Source organism: Acanthochromis polyacanthus, chromosome 9, assembly GCF_021347895.1.
Source record: "Acanthochromis polyacanthus isolate Apoly-LR-REF ecotype Palm Island chromosome 9, KAUST_Apoly_ChrSc, whole genome shotgun sequence".
Classification (NCBI taxonomy): Eukaryota; Metazoa; Chordata; class Actinopteri; family Pomacentridae; genus Acanthochromis; species Acanthochromis polyacanthus.
In genome coordinates this window covers 24,218,792-24,236,704 of record NC_067121.1, presented here as the reverse complement: position 1 = coordinate 24,236,704, position 17,913 = coordinate 24,218,792, and the positions used below count along the sequence as shown (strand labels likewise).

General features: G+C 40.5%; 1 pseudogene; it reads right to left on the bottom strand.

Moving 5' to 3' along the window:
* Positions 1–17,913, bottom strand: part of LOC110957085 (dipeptidyl aminopeptidase-like protein 6) — a 77,664-nt pseudogene that overhangs the window by 13,539 nt on the left and 46,212 nt on the right.

The window sequence follows — 17,913 nt, the reverse complement described above, 5'->3', positions numbered from 1 at the left end:
TTCTATCTTGGGTCCCTTTCCAGAAACATAATGAAAGTCTTACATGCTTCCAGAATGTGTCTTTCAATTTTTCAGCTCAAAATACTGCAAAGATGGTTAGTGATGGTGATTTCACCATAGCTGTTCGAACCCTTATAGCCTGTTCTAAATGGATTGTTTCCCTGTCTGTAGCTGCATCTGTGACTGACAGCGTGGAACAAAACAGTTGATCACCCAGCAGTTGAAACAGACCTAAATGAGTGTGTGAGACCAGGACTTTCAATCACTTCAAACCCTCCTTGTGGGCAATCATTTAAATGGAAATGTAATATTAGATTGACTTTAACTCACGTGAAGGGTGAATTTGTAAGAAATGGTGCGGTTATAAAGTCAATAGTTCAGCAGTGCAGAGCAACAGCTGGGAAATGGCTCAAACGTGTAGTCTAAATGAGTGCATTTGACTCACTACTTCAAATTTATGTTGTCTGATGACGGTTACATTAAAAATATGTAAATGAGCTTTTGTAAATACAGGATATGTGAGCAGGAGAGAAGCTGACAGATGTAAACACCAGCAGAGTTCAGATATCACTAAAGCACAACAAGCGACATTATTTAATTATATAGTGGTGTCATGTTGGCTCTGAGGTTCTCGATGGTTAACACCGTTGCCTTGCAACAAGAAGATCCCCAGTTTGCTTCTCAGCCTGGGCCTGGGATCTTTCTGCATAAAGTTTGTATGTTCAACCTGCACATATGTGGGTTTCTCTGGGTACTCTGACTTCCTCCCACAGTCCAAAACATGCTGAGGTTAATTTGTAATTCTAAATTGTCTGTAGGTGTGAATGTGAGTATGCTTGTTTGTCTCTATATATATTCCTGTGATAGACTGGCGACCTGTCCAGCAATGTCTCCTGCCTTCACCCTAAGTCGGTTGGGATAGACTCCAGGCCCTCGCCAAAATAATGAGGATTAAGTCACAGAATTTAGAGAAGTTCAGTACTTACAACATGGAAATAATGGACACAGTGTCTGTGTAGATTCTCAGTTCTCTCTCAGGCGTCTTCAGTTGTACACAGTGTTATCTGGGGCTTTGTTGAGTTTTGGTGTTTGTTAGCCATCTTACCCTCATATAGCCAGTCAGCCAGGCCATTGAAGACGGTTCCTTCTTTACCGGTGGAGACCAGCCGGATGGCTCGACTCTCTACTGTTTCCTGTAGTAGATGTTGTTTTCAAATATGAAGATCTGGGCAAAGAAGGGCAGAGCAGTGGCCCATCATTAGTTTCGATGTCACGCTAGGTAACCTCCCATTATTTGTGTACTGCTGTTTTGCTAGGTGAACACATTTTACTTCATGGCTAAGCTGAGAACTCTTTCACAGCCTCTGCAGCTCACATTTTTCTCTCTTCCGTACGAAGCTGCTTGCCAAACTCACTTGTATCTCTTTATCACAACATGACTTTATCTTAATCCAGACAAAAGCATAGCTACCCACTCAGTGACACTTAGAAGCTGATACAGTCTCTGTCAACACCTGCCTTATGCACTGTATTAAGGAAATTTGCCTCATTACAGTTCACGCTGGATTCCTCTCCAAAGCAGTATGAAACCCTCTCTGCTGCTAATCAAGGCGCTGGAGCCGGCTGAGGCCCTGCAGGCACACACACATCACTGAAAGACACACACAAGCGCACTATTTTCTGCCTGTGTTCATTGAGACGTTGTGCTGGCTGCTGAAGGTGGGCGATGTCTGAGCTAAAGTACGTGTTCGGCTGCTGATTTAAGCCCTCAGCGCCAACGATGGCATCGCCTGAAGGAATTAAGACACACCGCTGGCAGATGAGCATGTGACACTTAAAACCCTCTGTCAGTCCACTCCAGTGTTTTCACCACTTCACTTGGTGCCAGTGTGAGGAGATGAATGTGGGATTGATTGGTATTTGAAGTTCAGGCCATGTTGTTGTTGCTGTGGACTGCGGCTGTCAGCTGAAACCTCTTCAGTTAAATCTAAGCCTCAAATCACTGGCAAGAAACAGAAAAAATAGAAAGATATGAGTCCTTTTACTCTGATCTGTGACGGGCTGTTGAGAAAATCAAAGTTTTATGTTGTGGGATCAACATCTGAGGAAAACAGATCAATGCAAGGCTCTGTAAGAAGAAGGAAGCTGGTGGTTGGCGAATGTTACGAAACCACCACGGGACAGGATGGGCAGCTTTCAAAGAGTTACATGAAAACCTCAGTATTCTAATTAATATGAATACCACCTTAGCCAAAGCAGCCTCAAAGCTCCAAACCCTGATTCAACTTTGCAATATTTGCTCCAAAACATTAAAGGAATGCATAAAGTCTCTGGGTTCAGGAGACTCATTGTTAGCAACAAGTGCACTGCAGCAGTTGCGGTCATAACAATCCCAAATGATCCCTGAAAACTGGAGTGATTTGTAAAGCGGGTGCCAGTCTCTTGATTTAAGCTCCCTTCCTTGATGACTGTTCAGTCTCAAGGGAATTAGAGGAGAGAAAAGACAGCATAAGCAAAGGCTAGAAAAGAGAGGTTTGAAAACGGGTGGAGAGATGAAAGTAGCAACATCAAAGATACCTGTGGAGCTGGAATAGCGGGGTTCTGTTGTGTCTGTGGTGTGTTGGGGTGTGCGTTTTCAGTTGAGATATGTCCAATTATGTCAAACAATACGTAGGTTGGTTTAATTTTCTGCCGCTTAAATCCACTCTCTGTTTTGTTCAGTGTGACTCCTGTTCGTTGTGCCTGTTCGTTTGTGTGTGTTTGTGTGTGTTGACGGAGCCTTACTGATTGCACTGTTCATGCTAGAGTAATTGCTTGTGGTTTAATGAGGTGAGCGTTGCAGGATCCATCTCCTGCTCCTCTCACTGTACATCTGACGCTTCACTGCTTGCACACACACACACACACACCAGCTCACACACCTCTCATTTTATGTGCTGATGAAAAACACTCGATGATAAATTGCTCCAATTCTGATAAACTTAATGGGAAATCATTATATTCACAAACGAGGAGGGGGGAAAAAAAAGAGAAAACACATTTGACATCTCCAGGTCAAACGAAGACAAAAGATGAGAGCTCATCTCATTTTTCCTGCGCAATCTTGGTGGTTCATTAAATCATATGCAGAGCTACAGTATGACATGGCGAAAGGAACAATCAGGTACATTATTACCAAATGCAAATTCATCTGCTTTCTTCCCTCAGCGCACATCTCACACTTGAAATTGTTAATATTTTCTCACCAGCAATGTATCCGTAATTTACGCAAATGATACGATAAGAGCAATTATGGTGCAAGACAAAGCTTTGAAGTAATAGCTGATGAAACACGGGGCTGTGTTGTTTAACAGAAGCCAATTCAAAGCCAGAAAATAGGAATCAATGGCATTATTCAAGCTCAATGAAGGAGAGGTTAGCATTTGTCTGACAACCAATCACAAAAATAATTAAAACCTTCCACATCTTAGTTTGCTTTCAATCTCATCGCTCTGGCATCCGATCTGTAGCAGCATTTAGTACTTAAGATGCGAAGTCACAAACATACGGTTTGATTTAAAACAAGGCTGAAAAGGCTCCCCAAACAGCAACAGTTGTTTTAGGAAATACAGCTCAAACAGGAGTAAATAGCGCATTTGTTGGAAGCCCTTTCTAGGTTCTGATTAATACATGAATGGTGGACTTGTGAGTATTTACAGCAGCGGGGTGGAGTGTGTTGGATAGGATCAAATAAACTGCTGTTGCCAGTGTTAATCCTGAAAGAGGAATGGCACCTAGTGCAATGTTGCAGCTTGTTGATGTGTTTTTAATGCTTCTGAACAACAATGAGGCTCAGTGGCACAGAGGAAAAAGCTAAAACAAGCTTTGGTGATGGCAATTTGTAGCTCACGGGTTGATGTATTGGTTTCTTTTTCCAGGAATTTGTTGATAGTAGGAAAATATGGGTAAGCGTAATCCTTTAAAAATAAACAAGTAGTCTTCCAAACTGAACAGCAACACGGTTGGGTTATAGTTTCGTCATAGGCCTCTTTTTTTAGTTAAAGGACTCTGTTTCTTGACTTTATATGTATATTGTGAATGGGAATTTGTTGATTCAGAAGGTGCTGTTATTTTCTTAGAAGGATGATTTAAAACAAAATTTCAGATCAGTTGCTTTGGACTAAAATTCAAAAGTAACAATTTTACTAATTTATGTTTTTCTGACATCAATATATTTGGATGTTTTCTGACTTAGCTAGGAAGTTCCTAGCACCTGAAATGTTTTAAAAATTATCAGATGAATATTAGCTTCTTTGTATTTCTGAGTCAAGGCTCATGTGAACAGGAATTTGTACTTTCCTTGTCAAAAGAATAACAGATTGGCCAACAGTATGTACATGACCCTCCACTGAAGTTGATTTAAAAATTTTAAATTGAAACTCATTGAGTGTTTTATTGAAATTTACCAGAATAGACTGCTACTTGCTACTTGTTGGATTTATAAAAGCATTGAACTGTTCAGACATTAGTTTATGTGTAGCTCATTTAAACACATGGCCGAAGGTTAAAATGAGTGAGAGAGAAGCACCTTTAAACTGTGTTGATCCAAGGACTTAAGACAAATAGTTTTAACAGGATTTGTTTGACAAAAATGTACAATCATCCAGTTTTCAAAGATAAAACATGTGATTTTAATCCAGTGTACATTTCGTTAGATCAGAGATCTCTTCAGTGACTGCTAACTGAAAAAAACATGGATGCTCCTATACACAACAGAAATAAACAGTAAGTGGCTGATAAAGATTCACAGAACTTACGGATCTTTATCAGCCAGATCTGTAAGTTTTGTGGATAACTTCAAAAAAAGGGAAAAAGGGGACATTTAAAAAAAAAAGTGACTTTTATAGGTATTGTGTGTATATACACACAATACCTATAAATTGTGGTGTGTTTAATGCCAAACATGTAATAAGAACTGTAAGAAGTAGAACTGTCATTAATTCGTTAATTATTCATGGACATAGTAAGACTTATTGGCGAGATGACTCAGCACTGTGGTGACCTGCCTCCTATTTGGCACACTGGATTGCCAACCTTGGCCTGTATCATCGTCACTTAGGTCCGAATTTGGAATTTCTCCACTTTCGTCAGATATTTGACCCTTTAAATGGCTTGTACTTCTCCCCATACATTTAAGGCAACTCACTTAAGACTTGAAATAGCCAACTGCTGTATCTTTAGATCAATGTGAGTGAGGGGTTCTCTTCATATTGGGGGCTCCTGCCTACATACTAAGACTGCCTCTCAGTTGGAGGCTTCTTGCCTCCGTAACACTGCAAAAACTCAAAATCTTACCAAGTCTATTCGTCTTATTTTTAGTCAAAATGTCTCATTCCACTTGATTTAAGATAAATTCACTTAACAAGTGACATTTCAGCAAGATAGAGGGACTTGTTTTAAGGCAATGCATCTTAAATATCTTGTTACGTCAAACAATCTTGAAATTATCTTGTTTTAACTTTTGTGTCATCCTGCGGGTCAAATTGACCTGTTTTAAAGTTTAAGAATATGTGAATAAAAGATATATTTTCACAGTGAAAACTTTCACATTCTCAAAATTTTGGAGGACATTTTTTAACATTTTTTGGTGGGGAAAAAATTAATTTTGCTGGATTTTGGTTGATTTTTTTCCCCAAATATTAGAACTTTTACTGATAGATATGTAATTACTTTAGATATTTTTAAATTTTGTTTTGGAAGATTTTTGTTAATTTTTTGAAAATATTTACAATTTTTAGATTTAAAAAAAAATTCTTGCCAAATTTGAAATTTTTTTTAATGAAACTTTTAAGGGAAACTTGTAAGGAATTTTCTTCCTGAAGATTTGGGGAATTTTTCCTGAATTTAAAAAAAAAAAATTCAGACAAGGCAACAATATTTTTTGGTGCCGTAAATGAGGACAACAGGAGGGTTAAGACACCTAAGGTTGACAATCCTGGTAAAATATAGCTTAAAATACATTTTCCCAGCTAATTGTAAGATCTCAACATTCTAAATATTATATCTTATTCCGAGAAATCTTAATTTTTCACTTGTTCTATTGGCACCTTTTTTCACATATTTCAAAGTAAAAGTCCTTTGAAATAAGTTCATTTTTCTTGTTTTGAGAGGGGCATTTTTTCCAGTAAGTGGCTGATAAAGATCCACAAAACACTACTTCAGCTTGGAAAGAGTAGTGGAGGAGACATGGAGGGAAAGGGAGTAAGAGTGACGTTAAACGTGGCACATGCTAACTATCGAAATAAGCAAACCAGCCAAATATCAACAATCATTCTCCAGCCCTGCAGCTCCACATTTAACCATCACAACTAAACTCCAAAGCTCCGCCTAACCTAACCTGAACCCTAAAACCGGCTCTGAAACCGCCCTTTGAAGCTGTGTCAGGAAGCCAAAGCGTCCTTCTGTGTTTGATGTGCCAGTCCACACATCCACACCAACGCTTCAGCCGGTGCCATGTGTCTGCTCCCCCCAGCAGCCTCACACTGACCGAGCCACAGGTTGTGCCACCGAGATGCCATCTGCCACCGAGCCTCTCGCCGGCTCCTGAGTCGACACAAAGTAAAAATCATTTTGGCCGACATTGATGGAGGTCAAAGCAAAAGGAGTTCACCCGCGATCCCTTAATGCGGGTCATTACTGTGTGCATAAACCTCTTTATATTACCGCAGCATTTGGCTGTTCCACTGTGACAAACCATAAATCACTACTGTGCCCTCCTCTGTTATGACAGGCTGACAGATCTCTCCAGTGTGCCAGTATTCAGCGAGTGTAATCTCTAGGGTACAGTCTGCCTTACCAGCTGCTGGCCTTGGGGTCCCATCCAGCAAACTGCAGGACAGCTTCATGCACCTCAGGGGGGTTTTAGAGGCCAAGTTTCCCTGTGGAGACAACACATATAGAGCCAGTACAATATTTTCCAGCATGTATACTACATACGTGCCGTATATCTGAATACAAATGCCCTGATGGAGCAAAGAAGCCATGTGGTTTCTTTGGCTTGTCCCCTTATTGTAGGCTTCATCAATCATCCGTATCCTTTTTTAGCACAAGCTGACTTTGCTTGGCTGACACAAATACAGAAACAGTAGGGGAATAAGCAGACATAGATGGATGAAAGGCTAAAAACAGGCCAGGCCGAACACAGCACACCAAACTAAACTGAAATTAAATGCATTCCCACAAGGTGCCAGTGAAAGCAGGTAAATAGGGCTGATGTCGGTGCACTGTCCACGTAAGGTCGCAGAGAGGGCACAGTGGCCAGACAAAGATCTGCGAGAGGAAGAGGACAGACAGAAAAACACCAGAAAGTGAAAGAAAACACAACAGAGGTGGGTCTTACTGTGTCACCAGGCTGTAAATAATGTACTTGGCCACATAGGAGTATTGGTAGATCTGTGGAAGCAAACAAATCACAGTCAAAGAAGCACAAAGGTTGAAAAATATATATTGTATGAGGTGTCCAGTAGACTTTCTCACCGGTTTCACTTCAAAGGCAAACAGCACGTGTTGCATGTCAGGAGACACTTGATACTTGGCGGCTCTGGACCTGTCCTGGATCGGATGAAAAAAGGAAAAAAAACTTGCACTCTGTACAGTGGCAGTACAGAGTATAGTTACTGCTCTAGAAGAAAGTTGTACTCACAAACAGCTGGTTCGGCACGACAACCCTGCGCTCCTTTGTGTCGACAATTAAGCCTGACAACATCCCCATCCCTTGTACGATACAGCAGTTCACTGTCTGTCAGTGACAAATGATGAACAAACACCAGAGATTTAGATGGAAAATGAACCAGCATATGGTTTCAATTCCCACATTACTCTTCACATCGGTGTAGATTTCAGGCAAAAGGCAGCGGACACATCCCACTCAGTATTCAAGATATGTGCATTTGTCCTCATCATTAAAAGCAAGAAAGAAGGTGAGGGGTTTAACATTGAAAATGTGGTAAAACATTTACTCAGAGATGCAATACTGGCTACGACAGATGGTCTTTTCTTCTTCTTTTTTCACAAGATATGTGTTGTATGTCCTGAATGTGCAGAAACTTTGAATATGAGCAGAAGTCTTTTGGAAACACATTTGAACTGTTCAGTTCTGAGGTTTAGAAATTAATTAAAAGAAGGCAAAAAATTAAGTCTATATATTGTGTGGCTCTGCAGGGATAATATAAAACGAGAACAGTTGAAATATATGACAATAAATATTGAAAAGCAGTGCAGAATGCCTGAGAGCCTCAAAGCTTCCATTATATTTTGAATTGTTACCTTGTGTTTTCATTTGCCATAAATAAAACATTTTTACCATAAACTGGTGCGGTACAGGCACAAACTTCGACCTAAAAATTTACCGCGCTGGCAGAAAAAAAGTGTTTGACGCTCAGCCCCAGAACCCACTGGTGGATTATTTTTAAATGATCACCAAAATTATACCATTTATCAGAACCAGAATTCATGGATTTTCAACTTCTCCATCAGTCCTAGAAGTACTGCTCTGTGACAGGTTTTCTGTTGAAAAACAGATTTAAGCTTACAAATCAAAGCATTCCATTTAATCACTTTATTCTACATGTCCTATTTACACATTTGGCAAAAACAGACATTTGCCGTCAACAGACTCCATAAAAAGTAAGACATTTTGCAATCTTCTGTGCAAACAATGATGTCGGTAGTGACTTAGCTTCAGCCCACAGTCATGTGATAGAAGTTTAGGGATGTTTCAACAGAACTAGGCTGAACTGCAGGTTGTGTTTACACAGAGTAGATAGTCGACAAATACAGAAATAAATTAAAACTTAGAGCAGTATCATTCCTATGGCATATAGAGTTACTTCCAGCATTGGCAACACGCGTTGACACTGACGTTGTACATGATGATTTCAGGCTTTTCAGTTTTTGCTAGGTAAATAATCAAATAATTCTGTAAACTGTAGTTTTCTTGTTTTTTTTAAGGATTTGTTGCAGTGTAACTGTGTCTCACTGTCCGAGTTTTTCTCTCCTTGTAGTCATGGTTATGCTGTTTCCATGGAGGACTTCATATTGCAGTGAAAAATGAGCCCACATTGACTAAAAATGTGACAGTTGTTAATCTGTCCCCCACAGCGTTTAAATGAAATCCATGCTTCCAATTGTCTTGTCCTCCTCCTCCTTCAAGTCAAAATTCTATTAAAGCTGCTTTAACTGATGTTTTGGCCGCTCTGCAGCAATTGACGCACGCTGCAACGTCAACACTGCCATTATCATACATCATCACTGTTTAAGTTGGTAAAAATGTTAGCAAACAGTTAATTATGTACACGGCCAGGATCACAGAGCAATATCATCATTTCATTCTGAGTTTCTGGTCACCTGATGACAAATCCTGAGGGAAATATGCAGCTCTCTAGCTGCTAAATGTTCCATTATGTTCACCAGCTAGTCGTTAACTTTGCCTGTATGTCATTTGGTGCCGGGTACGTAATGTTCAGTTGAGTGATTTTGTGAAAACAGCCATAATTTAAATTGTCAGTAAGCTAGTAAACAAGCTGTTGTATCTCTTGCTCTTCTGTGTAATGCTGGCTTATCTGATAACTGCTCGGTTCATCTTCGGCCCGCAACAGTCTAATTAAAGCCTCTGATTATGTCATATGTCCATGCTGTCACTCAGCATCTTCTATAATTATCTCGGTACTAAAAGACGTTTATGTTGTCTGTGTTTTTCTATCATTTAAAATGAATCCTTAGGTGGCTTTAAACTAAACTCTTTTCCTCATCAAATTCAGTTTTATTATCCACAGATTTCCTCATCAATATCCTAAAACTGTGACTTGTGATCATAAACTTTTTGTAAAAGCAGTTTAAACAAATGCTCAGCAATGAAAGTGCCTGGCTCAGGCTACAGGACATAAGCCAAGTGAATTTGGTGACACAGTGAAAGCAGTTTGTTCTTTGTCATTTTATCGCCAATTTTAGCGACTAGTGACACAAACATAAGTTGAGTAACCAAAGTCAGTTTTCACGGGTAAATTTAGCCCCTTGATGTTCTTGTTGATAGCTTTTTTTTTTTTTCCTGTTGGACGCACGCAACAAAACTGAGTACACCCCTGTGCAATATCACTAAAATAAAAACACGCTAAGTGTAAGCTTTTTGATCTCATGTATAATTAAAAAAGAGAGGTTATATAGGCTAGATGTACAATACGGGCTCTGAGGTACAGACTCAATCCAACAAAGTCCATTTATCTTTGACCACTGTGGGAAAAGTGATTACACATTTTCAATTAAGGTTAATTGCATGAGCAAGGTTATAAAGAAGCTGTGAACACTGCAGTTTTAGCCAGAGTTCTGTCCAGTGCAACATCACTCCAAGTAGAAAGGAACAAGCAATAAGCATGAGGTGAAACATGTTGTAACATTGCATATAGGAGTCATACTACCAATGACAGTGAAAATGTTGTGAAAAATGCCCACTGGACAGTTAAGTATGTCTGACGAGGTTGAAGGATTGTTGGTGTTTCAGTGGCTTTTGAGACAGTTTTAAAGGACAACGTCCATCTTTACTGATGGGTGTCCAAAAAGAAAACTGTAGCTCATAAAACACTTCTTCTCTGTTGTTCCCAAATGGTGGAACAAACTACCAAAGTCTGTGCGTTCTGCTGAGTCCCTTCTACTTTTAAGAGACAATTGAAGACTCAGTTGTTCAGAGAACACCTAGGGACTTAATCCGACTCCACCTTAGGGGTAGAATAGGTCAGGTGGTGCAAAATCCAGCACTTATTTAGCACTGACAAAGTTGGAAAAAAAGTGTGTGTGTGTGTGTGCAACTTCTGCAACTTGATGGCAACACCTTTGACCAGTTGCACTTTTTGCACTTACTACAGGTTTTTCCTTGTGTCTGAATTCTTGCTTGCGTTGTACGTCGCTTTGGACAAAAGCGTCTGCTAAATGAAATTGTAGAATTGTAGAAGAACTTTGTCAAACAACATAAAAATAAGCCTGGATGAATACTGGCAGACCTTTCTTTGGTCTCATGACAGCAAATGAATTTATTTGGATCAGATGGGGTGCAGCATGTTCAGTGCTGTCCTGGCCAAGACCACCACAGTGACTACATGGTGCTGATCATGAAACATGCAGGATGGAGAGGAATTTTACAACACAGATTTGATCCAACATGCGTCACAACAATCGCACGACGAGAGTTTTTAGACACAAGGAAAATACAGTGAAAACTAAGATCTGGCCAAGTTTGCCCCTTGAACTGAATTCAGTGGAACACACTAGTATTTTTTAGTGGACAGCAGAGCCATAACTCCAGCAAAGGGCAGATGAAAAGAATCATTTGGGAAGAATTGCAGAACGTTTGTCCACACAAAGCCAGTATCACCCATTACCCGAGGATAAAATCGGTCATCAAAAACAAGCTCAACTGCATTAAACGGACAGGATTTGTAAAGATTTAACATTTTAGTGATATCAAGCAGGGGTGGGACTCAGTTTTGTTGTGTACTGTATATTCAGTTAAAACCTCCAAAAATATGAATGAGTCAGATCCACAGCAGGAGCTCTTTGTTGGAGAGATCAATGTGAAGGTTGAATCCTTTGTCTTTGGATCCGAGTCTGTGTGAGAAAGTCTGAGGTGAGTCCAAAGACTACTGAGGCAAGCGGTGATCAAAGAGCAATGGGGATCAATTACACACTGCTGTGAATGAAGCCCACAAAATATTGATGAGGACTGCTCAAGTGTGAGGTTGTCCCACTGGGTTTCTTATCAGAAGGTCATTAGCACCAAATGGGAGTTGATTGCATTAACGTAACTGACAAGATGCAATGTCGCACAATTGATTGCTGGAGTTTCGTCAGGTGCTCAGGACGTTTTCATCATGGTCATGAATGAAGGGCACAGAACTTACCTAATTATATGTTAATCAGCAGGTAATGTAAGTAATCAGGGGAACAATTTGCACAGCAGAACAAAAGGACAGATGTAAGGTCGTAGCGTGTCTGTATGCTACTTGCCAGCAGCAGCTGCATTTAAATGTAAACATGCGGTTGTGTTCATGCATAAGCCGCCCCTACATATGTGTCAGTGCCATGATCAAATAAACTATACACTGTGGGTGTAACGCCAACTGGCACACCATAACACTTTTATTGGCCAGAGTTGAAAGCTCTTGTATGAACAGGGTTTGTTAAGTTGTATTGTAAAGCACACAGTGACACAAAAAAAATCAACAAAATCAGCAGTAGAAAGAGCCTCTTAAAGTTAAATATGTTTTTTGATTCCTGTAATTCAGATGGAGATGGTTGTTGACACATTCAATGTTTGATATAAAGTGTGTACTTGTGAAAAAAAGGTTGTTTTTGACCTTGGAAGTAGTTCTTTGAAACTCAAGGTTCACTTGCTATTTTTTAGAGCATTTTTCTTGTTCAGTTAGCCCTGAGAAAACTGAAGATTCCCAAAAATGTTTGGCCTTGGTTTTTTTTGGTGTGTGTGTGTGTGTGTGTGTGTGTGTGTGTGTGTGTGTGTGTGTGTGTGTGTGTGTGTGTGTGTGTGTGTGTGTGTGTGTGTGTGTGTGTGTGTGTGTGTGTGTGTGTGTGTGTGTGTGTGTGTGTGTGTGTGTGTAAAGTCAAAGTGTCAACACTCAAATGTCTATGAAATGACAAAAGTTAACAATGTACTTTTAAGGATACCAAACCAAAAGGGCAGATCTTACACAGCCTTTCAATACACCTTTCACACAGTTGAGAAAATCACCAAAAACCTCAACAGATTTGCTCTTGAAAACGGATCAATATTTCTTGCAAACTGTTCACTCACAATGTGATTTTCTTTTTGTCATTGAAACAGTTTGGAAGTTGTTTACTGAGCTTTGGATTCAGTTCAGTGACAGCCAGACCAAACATCGGTTTTACCTCTGGCTGATTTAAGCATTACTAATGCTGCACAAGCAAATTCACTCATTAAAATCTTTTGATAGAAAAATGTAGATACAAGAACAGCTTACCTGGGAATTCTGTATCCACAGAAAATATACTCATTGGTGGTAGTCCCATTGGTTTCACATGTTCTACTGTGCTCCATCAAATCTTAACACCAGGGGGCAACATTTATTAGCTTAGGCAGCAGCTGCCTGCACGCTATCTCCTCAAGGTTAGAGAGGCCAGAGCAAATCTCTTCTAATGTACATCTGTTCAGTTTAGACCATCTTACTGTAAGTCATCAACACAACGAGCTAAATGAGTTCTACATGCTAAATGAGCTTGAAGGCTGGTGCATTTGTTGTCCATGGAGACAGAAAAACAACAGCTAGAATGACTTTAGGTACATCTCCATGATGTTTATGACATCTGCTCACTATTTGAAAGAGAACTATAATATAATGCTTTATTAGGGCAGTGTGCACCACCATTAGCAATAGCAACAGGCAGGTTTAATGGTCTTCCTGCTTCATTTGTTATGTGATTTAATTGAGACTGTAGACAAATGGAATTTTATGTCATAATTGCTCATTTCCACACATAAAGTTGTGTTGTTAAGATTCCTAACGACCTCACATCTTTTCTCTCTTTGTGTAACTGCAGTTCAATAAATGCTTAACATTAGATATCCCATAGCTATTTTTCACTTTGCCTTGTTTTGATTGTTGGTCGTCGAGCTGAAGCTCTCGCACATTGGCTGTGTGGACGTCTGACCTTTATATTTCCCTTTCTTGATAAAAGGTAAAAGCTATCTCTGATGAATTATTCTGGTTGATGTATTACTCGACTACTTTGAGGTTTTTTATTTGCAGTGTAGCGTTATATTTATTGAGCCATGTATTGATGTATATTGTTTTACCACTAGTGTCTTTTGGGGTCTCTGTGTGGTAGATTCTTACACTCACATCAAACTACTGCTTGAAAAATTAGAGTTAAATATCAATGTTCAAGTCAGAGTTATGGACAACGCTGAATCCTGTCATAAAGTGTCTGGGTATGTTTTGTGTTTTGACGCCAGAGTCAGATTCTAAATGTCAAAGCCAAACCGTTCACTCACCGCTCAGCCATTTAGCGTCTGGGTCGTGAATGTGAAGGTCTGGACCAAAGACATCCTCTATAGTTACTTTCTTCTTAAGGGCAAGGCTGTCATCTTCACCTGTCAGTGCATCACCAAAGGATAAATAAACAGGCATGAATTAAATATGACACACAGAGAAATGTCCTGCTGATTTTTGAGGTAAACGTCAAGAGGCCGTCTTTTAGTCTTGTCAAATTTATTAGCAATTCAAGTAGGTTTAGTAGTTTCAGAGGAAAAACTGACAGAAATCTTGACTTTTCATCACTGTGTTGCTTTGAGATTTTCACCATCTCACTATAATATACACCTCTTCTGTCTCTGGAGATGGTGCCTCTAACAGCTATTCCCCACTATAGGTACAGCAATTTAGAATGAAGTACAAGCAGGAAAAAGGTCCCTGGTATTGCTCTATTGGTCTGAGAACATCAGTTCACATCTGCCTGCTGTGTTTTTCAGCAGTCCTTCCACACCTAAAACTCAAAATGAGATCTGACGCTGACAGCTGAACTGCAGGTGGAGCAGACAACAGGGAACACAAGCGAGTTCATTTGGATGTGAAGAAGGAAACGCAGTGAATGTCTGAACACTTTCTCTGTCTTCTGCCACACCTTTACTGGGGAAGCAGGCGTTAGACACGACTTGTCTCGATGGCTGACAGCCCGGTCTTACTGTGCAAAACTGCGACTTGACAGATTCGTCGGCAGGCTTCACGTTGTGACTGAGCTGCGAGATCGGAGTGTGTAAAATACCATGTCAAACATTGTCAAGTGTTTATCGACTTGGAAAATAGGAGAAATTCTCTGGTCTGGCAACAAAGCTGTAGAGTGAGAGGAGAAAGTTAATTTCCAACACACGGCAAATGGTATCTCTGATGCTGTGCCAATCTGACAAATGGCTGGAGCTATTACTACATAATCATCTCCATTAAACAGGCCTGAATGGCATTACGCATTAAAAGACCCATTACCTAGTGAGCCGATGACCCCATAGCTGTGTAAAACTGGTATACAATCACCACTAGAAAAACCATGTCATCTGTAAAACCTTGCCCCCATTGAAATGCGGTTATCGAATTAAAATAGCTGCCCAGGCTGTGAGAAAAAGCAGCCCAAGAGGAGAATCAAACGATTTTCATCTGAAGTATGTTTTGCAATTTGAAACTGAAGGCCAACCGTGTGTGTAGAATATATCTATATGCTGAAACTAACTACTAAACAGACGTGTGCTGCTATTTTCCTATCCTCTCACCTTTGTTACATAGCAGGAAATCCGAAAACTTTACAGACTTTGATTGAATTTTGTGTAACATTGCCCTATGACAAACAATGCTTTGCTGAGATGAATTTGAAATGTAGCTATTTTCTCATGAATCTAACATTTGCAACATCTGGCGCATTGTATTTGAAATGATGATGATTTATTGTGGATGCTCCCCAATGAAGAGATGACACAGGTAGATCAAGTTGAGGGTACTTTAATACAGACGAGCTCGTGATCCAGACATCATGTGGTAAATGGACAATGGATGTTCTTCTGAGTAAGATTATATAGGTCTTGTGGGCCCACCTACATATGGTTTACATTAAAACACATAGAGAGGGGGTTTCAAGTCTGTACACTTACTGGAGCCTTGCTAGATAGAATAAACATTTAACATATGTTTTTCATTCTCCCTTACATTCTTAGAGGCCAGAGAAAACACGTACCCCAAAAAACACATACCATCAGTATTCAATAGGATTAGCTTTTTGTGTGACATTAAAATAACCATTTACGGTGATTGTGCGGTTTTGGCAGAGGCGTGTGGCCTCTGAGTTCATCTGAGTTCTGTAAAATGTATTGTTGTAGTGAGTTTCATGCCAAGGCTGTGGGTAGAATACATGTGTACTGAGGCAGAGAATAACTGAGCAGATGTGAGTGAGAGAATACTGTGTATTCTGTCATCTCCGCCAGGGAAATCATGACTTACACTGCTCCGCCACAACATTAAAACCACCTGCCTAATTGTGTAGGTCCTCCTCTTGCTGCCAAGCAGCTCTGACCCGATGGCAATAGACACAGAACCTCTGAGGGTGTCTGGCAACAGGAGGTTGGCAGCAGATCGTTTGGGTTCTGTGAGCTGCAGGTGGGGCCTGTATGGATTGGGCTTATTTCACTGCATCTCATGGATGCTCGTTAGGATTCAGGATCTGGGGAGTTTGGAGGCCAGGTCAACTTGTTGTGTTCCTCTAGCATAGTCTATTCAGTGTGGCAGGACACAATGTCTTGCTTGGGAAGTCTTCTATTGTTGGAATGTCCCATTGCCAAATGATGTGTCCTTGTCCTTGGTCTGAAATGAGGTTTAGTGGGTGGTACTTGTCAAAGTAACACACATGAATGCCAGGACAGAAGGTTTCCCAGTGCAACATTGCAACAACATGATCAGTGTTTTTTCATTTCATCTTTAAAGGCTTAAATTTGTGGCTGATTAGTGTAGATATAATTTGTTAGAAAGTTTAAAAGTTCAGTGTCTCAAATTCATAACAGATTCCACAACTGGTAGAACACCACATGTGCATTCCGCATCCTATTCCACACAACGCTGCCAATTTTGCCCGATTTTAAATCCTTGGGTGTGAAATAGTCTATGAATGCACAGTAATTCTTGAAAGCTGCTATTCTGATGCAGATGACACATTTTTCCTCCACCAAGGCGGAGCTGTGGAGAAGGATTTGTTTTTAGTGAAATTTGTTTGCCCATCTTTCTCTAGCAAGATTACGCAGAAACTACCAGAATGAATTTTGGTTGACTTGGTGGAGATGCACAAAGATCCCATTAAATTTAGGTGCAAATGCAGATCTACTCCTTGCAGAACAGTTCATTGGCCTTGGCAAAGTGCTGCCCTCTCCGAGTGCACTTCTAGTCTACTAATAAAATAATCAGCAAGAGGATTATGCATCCTTTGTGTACAGTCTCTGATTGTTAGCATATGTGCTAGTGTGTGTTTTTGTATGTGTATCTGGGTACGTACGAGGGGTCAGCAGGATAACGGAAGTGACAATCAGGGAGCAGATGATGAGGATGACCAGTAGGGCGATGGCTATTCCCTTCCAGTTCCTCTGAGGCGGAGCACTGCCCACCAGGTCCTGAAAAACAACATAAACATTACATTACACTCAAGCAAACACACACGCAAGCAAAAATAAAATCACTTTCGAGCGGCAATAGGTACCAAATAAAATGATTTCACTCCTACTGACTGAATCCATCCTACGATGACCTTCTGGTGATGAGTTTTACTTTGAAATGGATGCACAGTGTTTTAGAGCTCATCTCACGATACATGAGGCAGAGGCATTTTGTAGCGTCACAGTCGGAGGCAGAGATCGGCCGGAGGACAGCTCATTCTCTGTCAGACAGATGCAGACAGCTCAGCCACTTGTGTGCAGCAACACTGCATCATCCAGCTGCTCCCTGCTGCTTGCATATGAAGAGTCCCTGCAGCTTTGCCTGATAGCTGGAGTGGAGCGACGGCTTCAATGCAGACACAACAGGCAGAATAATGAGCTACTCTCCGCACACAGCCCAGCAGATGGTAGATGGCTAATCAGCGCTGTTTGAAACACATATACTGCAAAAATCCACAGGACATACAAAACATTTTAAGTGCAGAAGTGCAGGAGGCAGCAGTCAGGCAGCCTCTGAACACCGGCCAACACTCAAAAACACATGTCCTAAATGATTTTGATCTGGAGGCTGTTTTAGTGCATTTACTGTCTGATTTCACTGGCACAGACACACACCATCAGGTACTCATTTGCGGACTGTGTCTGTTACAAAGAATGGACAGTTTTCTGGA